The sequence below is a fragment of the Dunckerocampus dactyliophorus genome, chromosome 12, assembly GCF_027744805.1.
Source record: "Dunckerocampus dactyliophorus isolate RoL2022-P2 chromosome 12, RoL_Ddac_1.1, whole genome shotgun sequence".
Taxonomy (NCBI): Eukaryota; Metazoa; Chordata; class Actinopteri; order Syngnathiformes; family Syngnathidae; genus Dunckerocampus; species Dunckerocampus dactyliophorus.
Window position 1 is genome coordinate 2,077,944 of NC_072830.1, and position 17,948 is coordinate 2,095,891.

At 46.0% G+C, this 17,948-nt stretch overlaps 1 protein-coding gene across 1 annotated transcript in view; it reads left to right on the plus strand.

Moving 5' to 3' along the window:
- The window catches only part of traf4a (tnf receptor-associated factor 4a), a 36,101-nt gene that overhangs the window by 1,468 nt on the left and 16,685 nt on the right, over positions 1 to 17,948 (plus strand). The gene's annotated exons all lie outside the window — the stretch shown is intronic.

The following is a 17,948-nucleotide window of genomic DNA, read 5'->3' on the forward strand; positions in this document are numbered from 1 at the left end:
ATCAAGAAATAATTACAGGTATAAAGTATTGCACCTACAAAGCGTGACTTTACACATCATGTCTTGTCAAACATCTTCCTGCTGGAAAATGTTGAGTGAACTGACTTGCGAGACAGCACCCTCTGCTGGATTCAGAGCTGCAGCACTCTCCCCCAACACCTAATTATGTACAGTACAGGTATATCTTGCAAATCTTCCGGGGAACAAATGCCAAACCGGGTGTAGGTGCGGCTTGGCCAATTAGTGGCTAAGTCGAGTAGGCCTGTCGAGACGTTTTGCTTGATGGCGGCCATATTTTTCAACAAATCTTGCTGAAATTTGACACCCTAAAGGTGTGTACTAAAGTTTGTAATTAGCCTAAACACCCCAAAGTTACCTTTGGTGTTTTGGATACCATAGTGACCCGTGTGAGACTTTGGGGTTTAATAGCAGGGCCAACAAGTGGTGTGTTTGTCGGAATAGAAACATGACAAATTCTGTGCAGCGCTTCGGGAGCAGGGGAGTTAGATTACACAAACAAATACATATTTTTCATCTTGTGAGGGGAGTCCAGCTGCTCCAGTATATAAGCATCCTTTTCTCTGTCTGATCAACACAATCATGCATTGATTGCCTTTGTTGGAGTCTTACCCGTGACTTTTCATGTCTGTGTTTTTGCCCTGAGGTGGCGTCAATGTGGTTTGAAGGTTTGGGTGTGTGTGTGTGTGTGTGTGTATGTAGGGGGGGATGATGCCTTAGAACAAAGTGTGTTGTGAAGATGGGGTGCTCAGGCTGGGCAAGGGAGGGAAGGGGGGTGGTCTGGTTGCCACCAGTCTAGGATTAGACATGGAGACTCCTTCCTCAGTGTCAGTCTCGAGAGTTACTGAGGGACCTCTCACTTGGAGGTCAGACACCTTCCTAATCTTCAACTTTGATGTCAGTGCGAGTAGAAAGACGTCTTTGTGTCATATTTGCATGCATGATACTGTCCCAATATCACTAAAAGCTAACTGATGCCGACAAGTCGCTGAACTTAAAGAGATAGTTGGGAGTTTTTGACATGAAGTTGTCAGTGTTGGTGTGCTACACTGCTGATGGGGGTGTCATACAACTTCATGTGAAAAAATCCCAACTATCCCTTTAAGCAGGAGGTGTGGCTGAAACATCAATACCACAACAAATGTATTATTTTCTGTTGTAACTCCTGTGTTTACTATAGACTCCTTTATTAAACACGTTATAAAGGGACTGTCTGTGAGTGTAGCTAGTCTTTACAACAGCAGGTGGCGTTATGCATTGTAAGTCCACTGCCAGAGAATAAGAAGACGGAGCAGGAGGGATAAGTTGCCAACTTGGTGACTTTGTGGCCCCACTTGGCGAGAAGTCGGAACCCTCGAGGCACTCGTTTGCAAAAATGTGAGTGGTGACAAATCTAGTGAAGAGACTCTGACATGAAAGCACGCATCGCTCTTCCTAAAAGCACTCGCAAGCGACTCCGTCCTGTTTGTGACATTTAAAAAAAAAAAAAAAAAGCCACAGAAGAAAGTTTGTTTTGTAGTTCTACTGTAAACATGCTTGTTTTGTTTGTCTCACATAACCTTCTTCCTCCCTCCTATAGTGTCCATTACAATCACATGCAAATTATACGATTCATTTCAACCCCACACTCATTTCCAAATCCCCTGGAGAGATATTTCATCTAACCACATTTTCTAAAAATACAATCGCATTGTAATTGCAAAAAGTTTTCTAGGTCACAGAAATGTTGTGATTTTTGTTTGTGTGCTGCGTTTCCTGGTGGGGGAGAATTGAGTGCAGCCAAACTGTTCTGTTGTTTGCAGCCTTCATCTCTGTTCTCACAATGGCTGCGACGCCACCCTGCGCTTCCAGCAGGAAGACACCACATATAACTACTCGGGAAAGTACACCCGCTCTCTGCAAAGGGGAACATAGCTGATGAGTACGCTGGCCAACCTTTTCAGGTCAGATAAGCCCGTAACTACTTTGTCACGAGCTGTCTGGAAGCCAGAAAGCAGAACTCGTGCTCTCCGTACTCCCACAGACAAGTTAGGCAACCTGGGGATGTTTCTAGTTGAGTAAGCGCGTTCTTGTACTGGGTCAGGGTGTCAGCAGTGCAGGTGTAAATAGGATTTACCAGCAGTATGCCAGCCCTGCATGCTTGGACGTCAAGTGGACCTGGGAAATTAGGCTAAAGGGCTGGATTTTATGGTTCCTAGTCACGATAACAAATTTTGCTGGATGATCATTGTCCTACCAATTATTGCAGATAAACGATGTTATTGTCAACATTATTTTGTCAATATATCGAGGCCAGCAAAATTATCAAGTCTGTTTTTATTTATCATGCAGTTAATCGATTTATTGATTATCGTGACAGGCCTAATGGTACTATTTTTTTGTTTTTTTGCTGTGTTCAGCCGTAATGCTGCTATTTATACAGTTTAAAAGTGCATTTAGTGAGCCCAATTGGCAACATGCCGTTTTGTGTGCCTAAGTGTGTGTCTCCAAGAAGCAGTGCTGCACACTTGATCCACTTTTTACAAACACTGCAACTATTTGTCCAACGTAATCGATGCCGTATAACACATACAGCAACGTAACATTGAGGAATGGGAGAGGAGGACACAAACATTAGCAACACTAGCTATTAGCTAAAGTGCTAATATTACAGTCACATTTAAACAGCTACATTAACTGGAACAGGAGCCTGGTTGGCATCGCCAGCAGTAAGTCCAGCCTGTTTGTGGTGAATGTTGGCCTCCGCCAAGGCTGCACTTTGTCACCGATTCTGTTCAGTATTTTCATGGACAGAATTTCGAGGCACAGACAAGGCGTCGAGGGAGTCCATCCAGTTTGGGGGCCTTAGGATCTGGTCTCTGCTATTTGCAGGCGATGTGGTCCTGATGGCCTCATCGGGCTGTGACCTTCAGCTTTTACTGGGGCGGTTTGCATCTCAGTGTGAAGCTTCTGGGGTGAGACTCAGCACCTCCAAATCCGAGGCCATGGTTCTCAGTGGGAAAAGGGTGGATTGCTCCCTTCGGGTTGGGAATGAGGTCCTGCCCCAGGTGGAGGAGTTCGAGTATCTCGGGGTCTTGTTCACGAGTGAGGGAAGGTTGGAGCGTGAGGTCGACAGGCGGATCGGCGCAGCATCTGCGGCCATGCGGTCGCTGTACCGGACGGTCGTGGTGAAGAGAGAGCTGAGCTGGAAGGCAAAGCTCTCAATTTACCGGTTGCTCAATGTCGTGACCAAAAGAACGAGATGGCGGATACAAGTGTCATTTGGCTGGACTGACCCTCAGAGAGAGGGTGAGGAGCTCGGTTATCTGGGAGGGGCTCAGAGTAGAGCCGCTGCTCCTTCACATGGAGATGAGCCAGTTAAGGTGGCTCGGGCATCTCGTCCGGATGCCTCCCGGACGCCTCCCTGGTGAGGTGTTCCGGGCATGCCCGGCTGGGAGATGGCCCCAGGGCAGACCTAGGACACGCTGGAGGGATTATGTCTCACAGCTGGCCTGGGAACGCCTTTGTGTCCTCCCGGTGGAACTGGAAGAGGTGGCCGGGGACCAGGAAGTCTGGACTTCCCTACTGAGACTGCTGCTCCTGCGACCCGGACCCGGATAAGCGGAAGAAAATGGATGGATGGAAGTATTATGCTAGGTTAGCCTAGATAGGTTACTGGCATGATATTACGCATATAAACATTTTGTAACTTTTATATCAGTTTTCATGATGTTATAAAAAGGTGCATCTTCAAACGTGAACGTTTGAGCGCCTCTTATCTCAAAAGTGGAGCAAACGAGTGAGGGAGACGATATTTTTTTCTCATGTTTGGTGCTCAGAAACAGGCTCTTGGGACACATTACTAGTAGAATATCATTAAAAAGTCACTTTTGCATAGTAGGGCACCTTTTTAAATGAACTCTAATGAAACATCTATGGGCTACATCAGACCGCAGGCAGTAGTTGCGTGTGATGGTCGCACGCCACATATAAACAAAGCTGCACTACACTGCCTGGTTGGCGCCTATTTAATTAGCAGCGTATGCAAGTGGAGGTCAGGTCAGCTTACTTGGACGACGTCTTTGAAAGGCACAATCAAGCTTATTGATACCGACAGACGGCAAGTTAGCTTCTTGCCCTGCTCCTATTGTACGAGCGCCTTTCTGCTAGCGATCGTCACATCCAGTCCAGGCTTGCCAGTCTAGCCTGCCTGCTTTCTTAATGCTGCTGCTGAATGGCATTGCTGCAACATTAATCATCCTTCCTTGAGAAGGACTTGTCACAGAATTAAACCATTGAATTGTCAGCCTCCCTGAGTCATTTTTAATCCTGCGTGCTCCCTTCAAAGCGTGTCAAAATAAAGACAAACTTCCCTGGAGAAAGGGTGGAGGACACGCATGGATTGTTCCGAGAAGAGCATGTCTCTGTCTCAATGCTGAGAGGAGCTGGTGTGTGTGTGTCTACTTGCACTTTAGCATGTGATGCTAACTGGCTGCCTTTCTGCTCGAGGTACAATGACTAAATACTCCAGCGCTGCTGTCCTGGAGGCTGCCCCAGCTCGCGTCCAGAGTCACGGGGTGCAATGCAAGGCGCCCTGACCGCAATTAAATATGAGTCACGTGCTGGGACATTCGCGTGCATGACGGTCTTTGTTTCAGCCTCAATAAGAGCTTGCGTCTTTAGTGAAGGAGCATGAACACCTAACGGTATGTAACCACATTTTCCATCAGCGTGCGAATGCTGAATCGGGGCCACACATGCCAGGCACGTCGGGGTTCATCAGTCTGCCGTGTAATGCCATGCAATGTGACAGCCTTGTCTCTGTGTGGCCGTGATGCAGCGCAGGGCTGGAGCTCTGACAAGGGTGTAATTGGTTTGTTCGGCTCGGGAGCGTCTTCCCGCGGGCCTCCAGAGTCGTCGCTGACAAACTGCTGACTTAGTCACAACTCCAAAAGCGCGCTAATATGGGCCATAATTATTCTCTGAACAACCAGCTTTACTGTATATTTATTTCATCTCTGCAACTGCTGTGAGACACTCACGCATGTTGAGCAGTAGTCTAGTACTCCCTTCCCTTCCACGATAAAATATAATCACTGCACGGCCTCCTTTTACTACCACTTCTTATGTTTATGTAGTCACAGCTTACTGTTACTTACCCCGATAAGTCTCTAAGGGGCCTAAGTTGTTCCCGATGGCTTCATTAAAGGTAATAAATGACTTATTTATGCTTTATGAATTACTTAGAATCTGCGGCAAGAAGAAAAGCTTTTAATTGCCAAGCTGTGCAAAAATCCCAGAGGTTCTTGTTTATCTTCTCTCCTTTGGTAATAATCCCTGCTAAATAAACAAACAGATAAGCCTTCATAGGTCTACACTTTAATGTGTTTATACCGTGGATGTTGTTGAGAATTGATATGGGTCCAAATGGTCTCTCGACGTGCCGGAATCTTGGTTTATGTGGTAACTTTACCTGAACAGTGAGCGAGAGAAAACCGATTAACTCGAAACATTGAACGTAATTACTTGGTTAATTTTATAGTAATTAGTGGTCAAAAATGTGTATTTTGCATGTCACTTATTGATCAAGTTTCACATGAGCACTGATAAATAGATAAGCCATCATCCCTCATATCTTTTATTCCAGCCTGATGTCAGCATCCTTCCATTTGAATGGGTTAAATATGAGCGTCACGTTTTGTTGTCCGCTCACGATGGCTATGATTTAAATCTGCATCATTTCATACCAAATTGAAGGACAGTTATTCATAACATTTTAATTTAATTTTAATTTGTATTAATTAATTAATTAAATGAACAATTGTTATTGGAACACCAATATAAATGCACAAAATAATCATCAAACTTACTCATTTGTTCATTTGTAACTTCATGCTCTGTCTCCTTTCTGCTCCGTTCTCCTTGCGCCGTGAGGCGTTCACACGCAGTCGGAATTGTGGGTGTTAGGCGCTAATTGTTTTTATTTTTATTCACATACCCGCTATGACAATTGGTGTACCCCACTTTAGGAACCTGGGCTTTACATGATGCTTTTCCATTGGTAAAGGTACTGTGTGTATTAGTACCACACGCTACTATTTCCAGTAACTTTGTTAGCCGAGGTCACAAAACACCGTTTAACGTACGTTTACGCTGTGCCGCTGCAGTAGAATGCTCCACAGTGTCCACTTTGCGGAGCTTACTCTGTTTTGTCACTGCCCTCAGTCTCCTCTTGGATAAAACGTGTTTACTTAAGATGTAGTAAATACAGGAGACCCTCATTCTCCTCTATTGTGGCTGTTAGCGTGTCTTATTTTGATTGAAAGTGGAATACTCACAGTTTCCTGCTATAGTATTTTAAGCGGCACCCCAAATCGAAGCGAGCAGAGGCGGTAATACTGTGCAGTAGAAAGTTAGCACCCTTGGCCAACATGATGATAAAGAGCCTTCAGACTGGGATTGGACTGCCTGATAGGCATATAAGCATCTCTGTGTGGTGGTTGTCTTTTCTTGCCCACCTAAATGGAACTGTGCCTCAGTTGTGGGTGCAGCTGGGGGCTTTGAGCCTCACTGGGTCTCTGTGTCCAAGCGGGATGGCTGCCACGGACGATCGGCGAATGAATGACGGTGTTTTCACAAGTGCTGCGCTCGTCCCGGCAGCACAGACACCATTCAAAGTCGTCCCCCTGCAGGTGTCCTGGGTCCAGATCCGGACAGTTCTAAGGAGGGCTGGACTGTGCGGTTCCGTCCTCAGGAAGCTGCACAGAGAGATGTGTGTTGATGATGAGTGAAAGCCCTCAGGCCTCCGCTCTACACTCTGAGGGCTGTGAACGCCTCACATCCACTGCTGGTCCACTTGAGAGACAGTATTTGAACACAGTGCACAGTAGGAGCAGGACAAACGCTTTGTATGCTTGCCTGCATTGCTGCGATGTGCACATGGAAGTCTGCCATTGTTGTAAACAAGGGTAGGCTTTAAGTCTAACACCTTTTCAGCCTTTTACTTCCTGAATAATAAACGGTACATGATACCTTCTGGAGGATTTTCAAATATTGGACTTGCTGTTTATTTCCCAGCCTCGTCTGTGACTCAGTATGCAAATTGATGGTGAGCGTTCATTTGCTTTACTTGCGTCATATGATATTAGACACCAGTTACCACATGGGCATATGTTAGCGATGATGAGGAAGAAGCAGCTCTGTTAGCAGGGGTTTGAATGTGTTCGTATGTTCAACGTAAGTGGACCAAGCAGAGAGTCTGAGAATGTAATCCAAGCCAATGCAGGAAATGCCCCAAAATCTCAGTGTTTGACGGCCACAAAGAAATGGACACCTAGCGTTCCAGTGGGAACTCTCCTGAGAAAAAAGCATGACACATTGCTCAACTTTTTTGTTTAGCGTGCGTTTATCACGACAGGGAGACTTATTCCCATTTTGCTTCAGACCAAAGAAAGCTAAATTTTGGCTTTATTTGCTGCGCGATTATTGGCATGAGAAGGCTGCCACTGTAAAGCATCCATACTGTTAGCAGGTCTCCTGGGAGGAAGCTTAGGTGAAGCTGTGATGCTGACTTTCCTGAGTGAAAGCGTCCTGTCCGGTTCCTCCAGCTGCATGTACGCCAGCGCGTCAGGAATGAATGTTTCCGACCTTTAAAGGCATTTCCACTATTTTGTTTTGATACCTTCTCATGATGACGGAGGAGGCCGACAACCAAACTTGACTGATACTTAGTTGTACGTAAAAACAGCCTTTAAGACTTCATTCAACTGCACGCATCCCAAATGCGTTGACCTTTTTCATTCGTGAGTGCTTCAAGATGACCCTCGGGCCTCTTGTCGACATCCATCCGGAACCGTGACATCCCGGCCAATCAGGTGCTGACAACACGTGATGATTTTTCATCGCTCGCTGTAACTACATGATTGAGAGGCATTTCAGTGTTGTGGTTTACACAAAGTCTGTGACTCACCTTCCGCACCTGAGTCACCGCAAGTCTAATGGCTGCAATTACCGCCCACGCCGCTCTCCGCCTCCCAAATTTTGCGATATCTAGCACAGTAGGGGTTTGCGTAATCCAACAAATAGAAAAAAGTGTTCCACGTGGCAAGTGGCCACAACAATGGGCAAAATAATTCATAAATTCTGATTAATCACATTATTCAACCAATCTTGATCACATTTCATGGTGATTTGGACAAACACCCCAAAGTTACAGCGTGTTTTGTTAAGAGAAATGTCAAGTCAGCCTAACTTCTGGGGTCAAACCAAAAATGAAGGGCACCCCACGGATGCAAAGTATAGAGTACAGTGTCAGCTATTCATAAATGCAGTGATGGTAACCCAGGAGCACGTTTGTAATCCACTTCTCGACATGCCTCAACCTGCCCTCCTCTATCAGGGGCGCTTTAAGACAGATCTCCCCTGCTTCCTGCACTTGGAAAACATTCCAGCAATGCACCGGAGAATCTTTCCTAGCGCTCACGCACCCCGAGCGTGCTGGGGCCAAGCCGAGCGCAGCCCTGCTGCTGGACCGCAGCCAGTTGGCCCTCCATCCGGACGTGCGTGGCGACTAGTGCCAACATGCGGCCGGTACGCATGCAATGTGAAATGGTTGGCGATTAAGGTGTATTTATCGCGACACCCACACGCTGGCACCCTAAACCCAGCAGTGTAGGAAGGGACGAGGGCATCTGTGGGCCTCAGCCTATCGTCTTAATTGAGCCCCCCCCCCCCCCCCCCCCCCCACACACACATTCTGTCTGTTTGTCTTGTGCACAGGTCATTGATCGCTCCAGCGGCAGTGCACACATGCTTCAAGTCCCACAGAAATGATTCCACATGGGTGATTTGTCTGTCATGTTCATGTCTGGCGTCTGTGTTAACCCCCTCGTCCCCCCCCTACTGTTTAATTTGTAAATGTTATATTAAATATTATATTAAACTGCATGTTCAGTAGAGAAGCACTATTTGGTGTGTTCACATTATGTCCTATGGGAAAAACTGTATTTTAAATTTAAATTTGCACCCTGTGGTGTGAATTCCGCAAATCCAGAGCGGCACAGGTAAAAAATATGTCATAAATATTTTAGTGTCGCTTGTAGTTTGCCATTCAGGAAGTTGAACAGCTACATCACATGCAAGTTGTTGACATGACTGCAATGCGAGCTGACTGCATCACCTTGTCGTGTATAAATAAGCTGCATACCAATGTGATAAAACATCTGCAGTCCTTCCAATGACGCCTCGCGCCCTGAAGAGTGCGCGCCGGAGCGGACGCCACGCTGGTTGCTGAGGACCTCCGCCAGGCATGTGTAGAATCTTTTGTGTGAAGGGCGAGCTGCTGGGAGCGAGGCGAAGCGCTCCGGAGTGAGGGGTGTGGGGGTGATAGGCCAGGCACCTGTCCTCAGTGAAAGGCTCCTCTGTGGAGGCCAACAGGTGTCAGCAGAGAAGTTAAGCCCTTGAGCTGAATCAGGCCCCTTCTGAATTATCATCATTCATCTGACAGGACTCATCGGTAGTGAGGTCATTTCCTAGTCGCCTCGCTTCCTTTCCAGGCCTTTAGTTGACGAGAACCTCCTTCCTGGCAACGCTACTCCGTTTCACGGCCTGCTTTATTTACCAGGGGTGGTCAATAAGTCCTTTGGGGGACACTAAGTCCCTTGTGGTGTGTCTCAGGCGGCTCATTTTCACGTGGCGAGATGCTCGGCACCGCTCACTTCCTGCCTCGGAACAGGGAGCACTATTGATCTCGTCCCGGGAAGGATGTCAGGTGCACAAGCTGGATGAAGGAGCGCTTGTTTTATAGACTCTTTGATGGTGATGATAGACTGGTTGTCAGTTTAAAGCCTCAGCCTGTCAGTGTTAAGTAGCGACGCAGTAAATCCACACACAATTGCAAACAAAAACCTCTTCTCCACTCTTCTGTTGGGTGCTTCCCCTTGTAATGAAACGTCGTGCCATTTGTCTCATTGTTGCTCTCGGCAACGGTGGCAGGTTGAGGAATTCTTGCTGGAGGAACAATGCAGCCCGGGCGTCTGGAAACAAAGGAGGCAAATTTTTTACGTCAGCGCCTCTCCTCGCCTCGCCAAACAAAGAAATTGTGTCTGCTAGTCAGACGAGTGGACGAGTGCTGCATGGGGGCTCGGGGACGAAGGATTTGGAAATGCACGTGTCCCTTGTAGATTAGCTGACTGCTGGTATGTTTGGTGACCGAGCGCATTCATTTACATGTATGTACTGTATGTATACTTGTGAGGGCGCGCTCACTGATGCCGACTGCGACACACACACACCTAAAAAAGGTTGCCATGGACACCAAAGCACAGGACCTAAAACTGTGGGTGATGTACAGTCCACACACGTCACAGGAGGAAGAGCTTTTCCCCCTGCAGTCTGCGTGCACACAGGCAGCAAGCTACGATATGATGGCCACGCTTAAAACATGAGGCCGTTTTAGCCAATCAGATGCCTGAAGAAAGTCATTCCAGGAAGAGGCACGACCACAACACTAGCAGTTTGCTTCAGTTTGGTACACTTTTTTTTTTTGTATTTAATGAAGGATACCTAAATAAGTGGGGCTGTCACGAGGTCCCACGCCATGAGATCCTGATCTTTTACAGATATTTAAAGAAAATGCTTGCGCTATTAGGATCAACATTTCACCACATTGTATCCGTTTCATTGGGCCTGTAGGAAACATTTGAGAGCTCAGAGTTGGTGTTTAAAGTATTGACAGTGAAAAGGAACAATAGCGAAATAGGACGATCCTTTTCTTTTAGCTGCAGACGGAGCGTGGTGTAAAAATAGAGCCCATGATGGGAAAAAAATATGAAAGAGTGACTTCTGCAAGCATCTAATTTGGTCTTCCACAAAGCAAAATATGCAGAATATAAAGAAGGGTGGGTGTTAGGGATTATTTTTGTTGTCCACCTGTTCCACTGTGTGAGATGGGGGGGGTTATATGACATAACCAGCTTGCTGGGTGACTTGTTACCTTTGCAAAGGGACAACACACCATGGAACATCTAAAATGGTCTTTTATGTATGTTTTTCCTCTGTTGGCCTCTATAGACTCTATAGACTCGTAGGCCCCGCTCGACTGGCTGCAGGAGTTTTTGGGAGGGGTGATTTAGAGGGCGCAAAATAGGAGACGAAGCGTTCCAAAGAAAGAGTGCAACCACAGTGGTCAGCCATTATCATCTTAGGGCCTTTTTATACCACAATGCAAAAAGTGCAGTATTTGTTGCTTTGTTTTTTTGAAAGTTGATTATTATTTTTGAATGATCCGCATTGACACAGATGCAAACATGCCTTTTAAGATACGACCTATCAAAACACGGTTTTGGCTATTGGTGTCAGTCGCTAGTCTCTCAACATAATAACGTAAATGTTTTCCATCCATCCATTTTCTATGCCGCTTCTTCTCATTAGGGTCGCGGGGGCATGCTGGAGCCTATCCCAGCTGACTTGGGGCAACAGGCGGGGTACACCCTGGACTGGTGGCCAGCCAATGGCAGGGCACATATAGACAAGCAACCATTCACACTCACATTCATACCTATGGACAATTTAGAGTCTCCAATGAAGCTAACATGCATGTTTTTGGAATGTGGGAGGAAACCGGAGTACCCGGAGAAAACCCACACACACACGGGGAGAACATACAAACACAGAACTGCCCTGCGGAGATTCCAGCCCAGGTCTTCCCGATATGCTGACTCTGTGGCCCGTGTGACTGTGTGCTAACCACTCACGTAAATGTTTTGCTTTTAGAAAAGTGGAAGTAGAAGAAATTGCGCTGGGAGTTTTGCAAGTTCTGGCCTGGTGAACAAAGTCAAATTCTTAAGCAGCAATTTACGCAAGACCAGTTTTGAACTGAAAAATTGGCCATTTGTTTATAAAACGGCATATCTGAAAAAAGGGCCTCAAAGCGGATGCTTTTGAAAAACACGGTCACTTCTTACGACGTTGACACTGGGAACAGCCGTAGTAAGTGTTGAGTACGTGTGTACGTCACAACCAAAACATGGAGAACATGGCGAAAAACAGCCATTTGTGCCCAACGCTCGTAGTGTACTTTTATGCCACTCCAGCGGGGTAACCCCTGAAGGGGGCCACATTTAGGCAACATGGTTGTCTGTATGCCAAACTAGGATGTTGCCAGTGAAGCTTACCCATTAAAAACATTGTCCCATAAAAAGCCTCCATAATTGGTTAAAGCAGGGGTGTCCAACGTGTGGCCCGGGGGCCATTTGTGACCGGCGGCTGTGATTTTTATCGGCCTGCAGTACAGTCTAAAAATGGAATTTAAAAGTAAAACGTCATTTTAGTAGCATGAAGTTGAAATATTAAAGTTTTTTTTTTTTTAAAGCCAAAAACAGTCACTAAAATAGTATTTTTTGGAAACTTGGGTAGGGGTTAAAATGATAAAATATTAGAAAGAAAGGTGAAATATTTGGAAAATTATACAGAAAAAAATCAACAGCAGAAATGTGACCAGAGTAAAGTCAAAATATTAAGAAAAAAGTAATAATCGAATGAAGCACAAAAGTCAACATTTTGCAAGAATTTATGATGAAAACACATCATTTTTAGCAGCATTTCACCAACAGTATATCACAAGGTGAAATGCAGTGTTTTCTTGAGCTAAATGTCGCTCCTTAGCACATCTCTGTGTGTTGGTTACTAAATATCAAAGCAGTCCTGGCATCCTTTCATTTTTCACTATGTGGCCCTCGCGGGAAAAGGTTTGGACACCCCTGGGTGAAAGGACCACCATGTCTCCGGATTGTCATTTAAAGCAGAACCTCCACGTTCATTTCCACGGTAGCGTGCAAGCCAGGAGCGCTGCTCCTCCCACACTTGTATGTGTTGTCATTCCACGCCGCGCTTCTCTGCACTTCTCACTCCAATCGGCTGATTCATTGTTGCCATTTGAAGGGAAAATGAGGTGAATGTGTCGAGCGCCGCCATATGTTTGCGGGCGGCTCTCCCTTTAATAGGCCAGGCAATGGCTTTGGCACCACGCGCTCGTGCTTCCCTGTCCAACGCCAGCATTCCGCGGGATTAGCGTGGCGGCAGCGGCGGCTCCTCGAAGCCATTGCTGGCTGCACATCACCCCCCCCTCCCCAAGTCCTTACGATCTCCCATCTGCCCTCTGAGGCCCGGCTAAAATTAGAGGCTCCATCTGTGATGAAACAGCCAAAATTCACACGCGGTGCTGCTTCCATTTGGGCTCTTGTTCATGTGCGGAGTCCTTGCAAATGAGGGCAGTAAAGACTGGAGAGTGTGGACTTTGGCACCTACTTGGAGGCCGTGGTGACACTTCCTCACAGGCCAGCAGGTCCCCTTCACACGTGAGGCGTGTTAAAGAGCACCGCTCTCATTGATCTCCGCACTGCACCCGCATCAGACCTCTTTCAACCTCCCATGAGTCCCGTATCTCCGCCCAGGGAGGTTGGGGGGGGGGGGGGGACGGCGCGCACGCGTGCATAAAGCTCAGCTCCTGGCCACCACAATAATGGATGGGGCCGAGTCGAGCGCCCCTCGACCCCCTGTGACCCGCAGCAGTTAATGAAAGTGGATTGATTTTGCTGTAGCTCGTGCACGTAGCTTGATGGTCGAGATAAAATCGACCCGGGGAAACAAACGATGCTGAGCATTCTGTTACATTTTCAGCTTTTATCCATTTGAATGCCTTTCTTTTGACTGTTGCCTTGGTTGTCCAACTTGAAGGTGCATCACGTGTGTGTGAGAGCGTGTGTGTTTATGGACGGAAGCTAAAGCAAACAGCTGGTTAGCTTATTTTAGCTCACCTTAAATCACCCCTTTTCTGTCTTAAAGAAGCATTTTTGGACTATTTAGCACAGAACACGTAACGCACGGTGCGCTAATTGTTTAAAGGTTTTGGATTTAGTTTTAAGAACAAACTAGTGAGCTGGTTAAGCAGCTTTAGAAGTAATAGGAAGCTCGGTTTGTTGCCTCTGGACACAGCTAGGCTAGCTGAACGCTAGGTTGCGATACTGCTTCTTTGCAAGTTTAGTCTTTTCGCTGACATATTTGCTGAGATTTCGTTTGTTAATTTGGCTTAATAACAAACCAATCAGTCATGAAAATTTTGAAGCGTCATTTCCACCGAAGGCATGCTTGATGTTAAGGGACTTTAGAAGAAGCACCAGGCTAGCTGTATGCTAAGCTAACTAGCTTCTTACAATCTTAAAATGCTAATGACACCAAAAAAAAACAATAACAGATTTATTCACTTAGTAAAACATTTTTGTCATTCTGCTGTCGTAGGTAACTAAACAACTATGAAATAGGAGTGAAATGAAGTGGTGATTTAGATTTTGATTGGCTAAATACCCTTTTCTATACTACTTGGTGCCCTAAAAGCTTAAAGATATGAAACTAATGACATGTGACGTATCGGCTAAGGAGTTTTTGAAGTAGGCTGCTAATGTACTAATCATGTAGTCTTTAGAATCTAGTCTTATTTAACGCTCAGATTTGGATGAAGTCACTGTTGATGGACTACACTGCTGATGGGGATGCCACACACCTTCATGTCAAAATATCCCAACTGTCCCTTTAAGGCTATGTACAGTGTTAAAACAACTTTATAGTGATAGAAGTGTTTAATTGGAATGTGATATTTCCAAATATGCTGTCATGATGTGGTAAAATGTGTTACACCCTGCATATCCAGCTGAAAGGTGAAGGACAAACTGGGAGTAACTGGTGAGTTCATAACAAAATTGATAACGACGATGTGACTCGGCATCGAAGTCTGATGTCACTGATGGAAGGCGACAGTGTGAGGGGATTATAAATACTTGTAAGCGCAGTCTCCCCTTCTCGCACACTTAAAGATGGATTACGGCATCTCACGGCTTGGCGCTCGGCCCGCAGATGGCTCGTCTCCGTCGTCCTCCTCCCCCGTGACCCCTGCCTTAAAGTCCTTTCTTTGCTTCCTTCCACGGCGCCTCGCTCGTCTTTTGGCAGGTGGCTTCTTTTTCTTCTCCCGTCAATAAGCTGCAGCCTGGCCTCCTTGCTGGCGTGTTTCCAACCAGGGAAAAATGGACTTGAAACTCAAGGAAGGAAACAAAAACGTAAGAATGATAGAACAAATAAATCAAGTTTCAAAGTCGACTTTACATGTAAATCCTACTGTAGATGAGCACAGTTCTTTTATTTCTAACATTAAACCAAACAACCAAGCAACTTGCTTTTGCAGCCATTACGTTTAATATATTATTTATATATTATATATATATATTACGTATAAGTGATTGTTAGCGTTGGCATCATTGCTCATGTTCCCCTTCTGAGGTGTGTGTAGTTTCATTTAAAGACATCGTTGGCGTATATAAAATCTGTTTTATAGCCAGCGTGTTAGCCTCAGCCATTATTTATGAGCGTTTGCTGGAATCCATAGCATACAAATGCTTGTCTTTGTGCTGTAACTTAGCAACAACAACAAATATAAACATAGAATAATGTTGCGGTTGGGAGTTGCTGTGTCAAGATATCGCTAGTTAGCATCCATTTTGGGTGAACTTTGCTGAGTCGCCAAAAGGGTCAACAAAAAGACGTTTTGTTGGTGTGAAGCAGGGGCGTCCAGACTTTCCCCACCAGGGTTGCACAATGAAAAAAGGAAAGCTGTGAGGGGGTCGCTATGCATTTATTACTGATCGATATTTATGAATATGTATGTACAGATATACATGTTGTTTATATAGTAGTTTTTATGTTGTATATGTACTTTTTTATTTTGTAAAAAGGCCAAAAAAAGTGGTATTATTATCAACTTTTCAGCTTTTTTCTCATTTTTGTTGTTTTTTTTTGTTCAATGTTATTTCTACAATGTGTCGCAGGCCAATAAAAAAAAAAAGAGCCATGTGCCACAAATGGCCCCCAGGCCACACTTTGCACACCCCTGGTATAAAGGCTGCAAAAGCATCACGTTACTGCTCAGTAGACAACGGAAAAGCTTTGCTCGTACTGCTTTTTCGGGGATAAAATCCACACCGAAACGCAGTCGCAGACTCCTTATGCAAGTTGCGCAATGTGACTTCTATCCCTCCTAAGTGCCGCCAGCGCTTTTGCAAAGCTGACATTTCAGCAAGGGGGGGTGGAAAAAAAAGCAGCTCGCTAACCTTTTTGAACGTCTCGCAGCCGCGTGAACTCGGCGGCGCTCGGCTCGTGCTCACAAATGTCAACGAGCCGCAAGGAGAAACGAACAGAGGGGGCGGGCGGGTTACATAAGCTGTGACGGCCTCAGGTGTGTGTGTGTGTGTGTGTGTGTGTGTCCTCATAGGGTTTGTGGGTGCACATCTGTGTGGGAACTATGTCAAGTCATCCCCCCGTCTTTGTGTTTGTAGTAGTGCTGCTCTTTTTTGAAAGGGATGCTATATTGGTCAGTGAGCGTGTTTGGTGGTGAAGGCAGGGAAGGGGGCCAGACATCCACCCACACTCACTCCTAGTAGTGCCTTTCTTACACTTGCATCATTTTTCTTCTGCTGGCAAAGCAGCAAAATGAAAATAACATGTTGGTGGATACAGGACATTTTCTACCGGGTAGAAGTTTCGCCGCACTGGACTTTTAGATTTCATGTTCCGCCTGTCTTTGCCGGCTAACCTGCCTCGCTGCCATTGACGACCGTGACCTGTCAGCCGTTGTCACCTCGCATCAAGCGGCAGTCACAGGGGATTTTACAGGTGTCACACTTTGGACCGACGAGGACTTGCACTTGAACAAAGGATGAAATCGTACTGAAGTCATCGAGGCGATGAGCTTTCTAAATGTACCAATGGTAAACATAAAGGACGTTAGCGGGTGAGATGCTTTTTCAGCCCGTCTCCTCCCCGAAAGAGCGACAAAGTGCACTCGAGTAGCCGTTGGGTAAAGGAAGCGTATCAGGTAACAGGTGGAAACGCCACCCGAGCGCCAGCAGCGACATTCGACCCCGTTTTGGTGGCTGCTCACGCGAGCGAGTGAAGGTAGCGGAGCGGTGACGTGAGAGCTGGCTTCTCGCGGGCCTGCAGCTTCTGTTGCTTCACGTACTGTACGCTTCCTTCAAGACACGGCGGAACCCTCACTTGCTGCTGTTTTAATAACCTGCTTTCATAGAACACACCGACTGGGCGCTGTGCTGCCCTGAAGCAGGAAGTCCCGCCTCTGCTGTCTTATACACAAACCAGATGGATCTGAGGTGGGCGGGGGATTATAGCAACTTGATGGGAGTTTAAATGAAATTCCTGTTTTCCCTCAGCGTCACCAGAGAGGAAGTGTGGAGGAATTCAGTTGTGAGGAAGTCTGCACGGGAGGCGAGGGTGGTATTACAGGTTTTGTTTGTGTTTATAAGCGTTAATCCTGCTTCTAACTTGAGGACAAGTAGAAAAGTTTGAACTTGGAGCCTGCGGACGGATAAGCAACGGAGGCTCCTGATGCCACTGGACTCAAGGAGAACCTCCAGTTTAGAGCGTCAATGTGTCCCAGACGTGTGAAGCCCACATGCTTGTGATTAGCAAGCTCAGTGCAAACAGAAGGCTCGTTAGGGCGTTGCTTTGTGTCGTATGTTAAGCGTAAGGGGCAAACAATATGGAATGTAGGCAGTTGTTTAGATTTGGTGTATAAGACGTATCAGTGGACAGATATCATATGTTTATATTATGTCGCTATGTAGTATGTTTATTATGTTTATATATGCCAACAGACAGACATACGGTATGTTTTTTGTGGAAGGATTTACGGGTCACTTTGTACATGTAGCTGTTTACATTTTTTGTGTAAAGTAATCCCTCCTTTATTGCGGGTAATTGGTTCCAGACTCAACAGCGATAAATGAATGTAGGCAAAGTAGGATTCAATGTGAATAAATGGAAAATTTTCACAATTAGAACGTAGAACACCTGTTTATGACTTTATAAATACATTTTTAAACATTATTAGA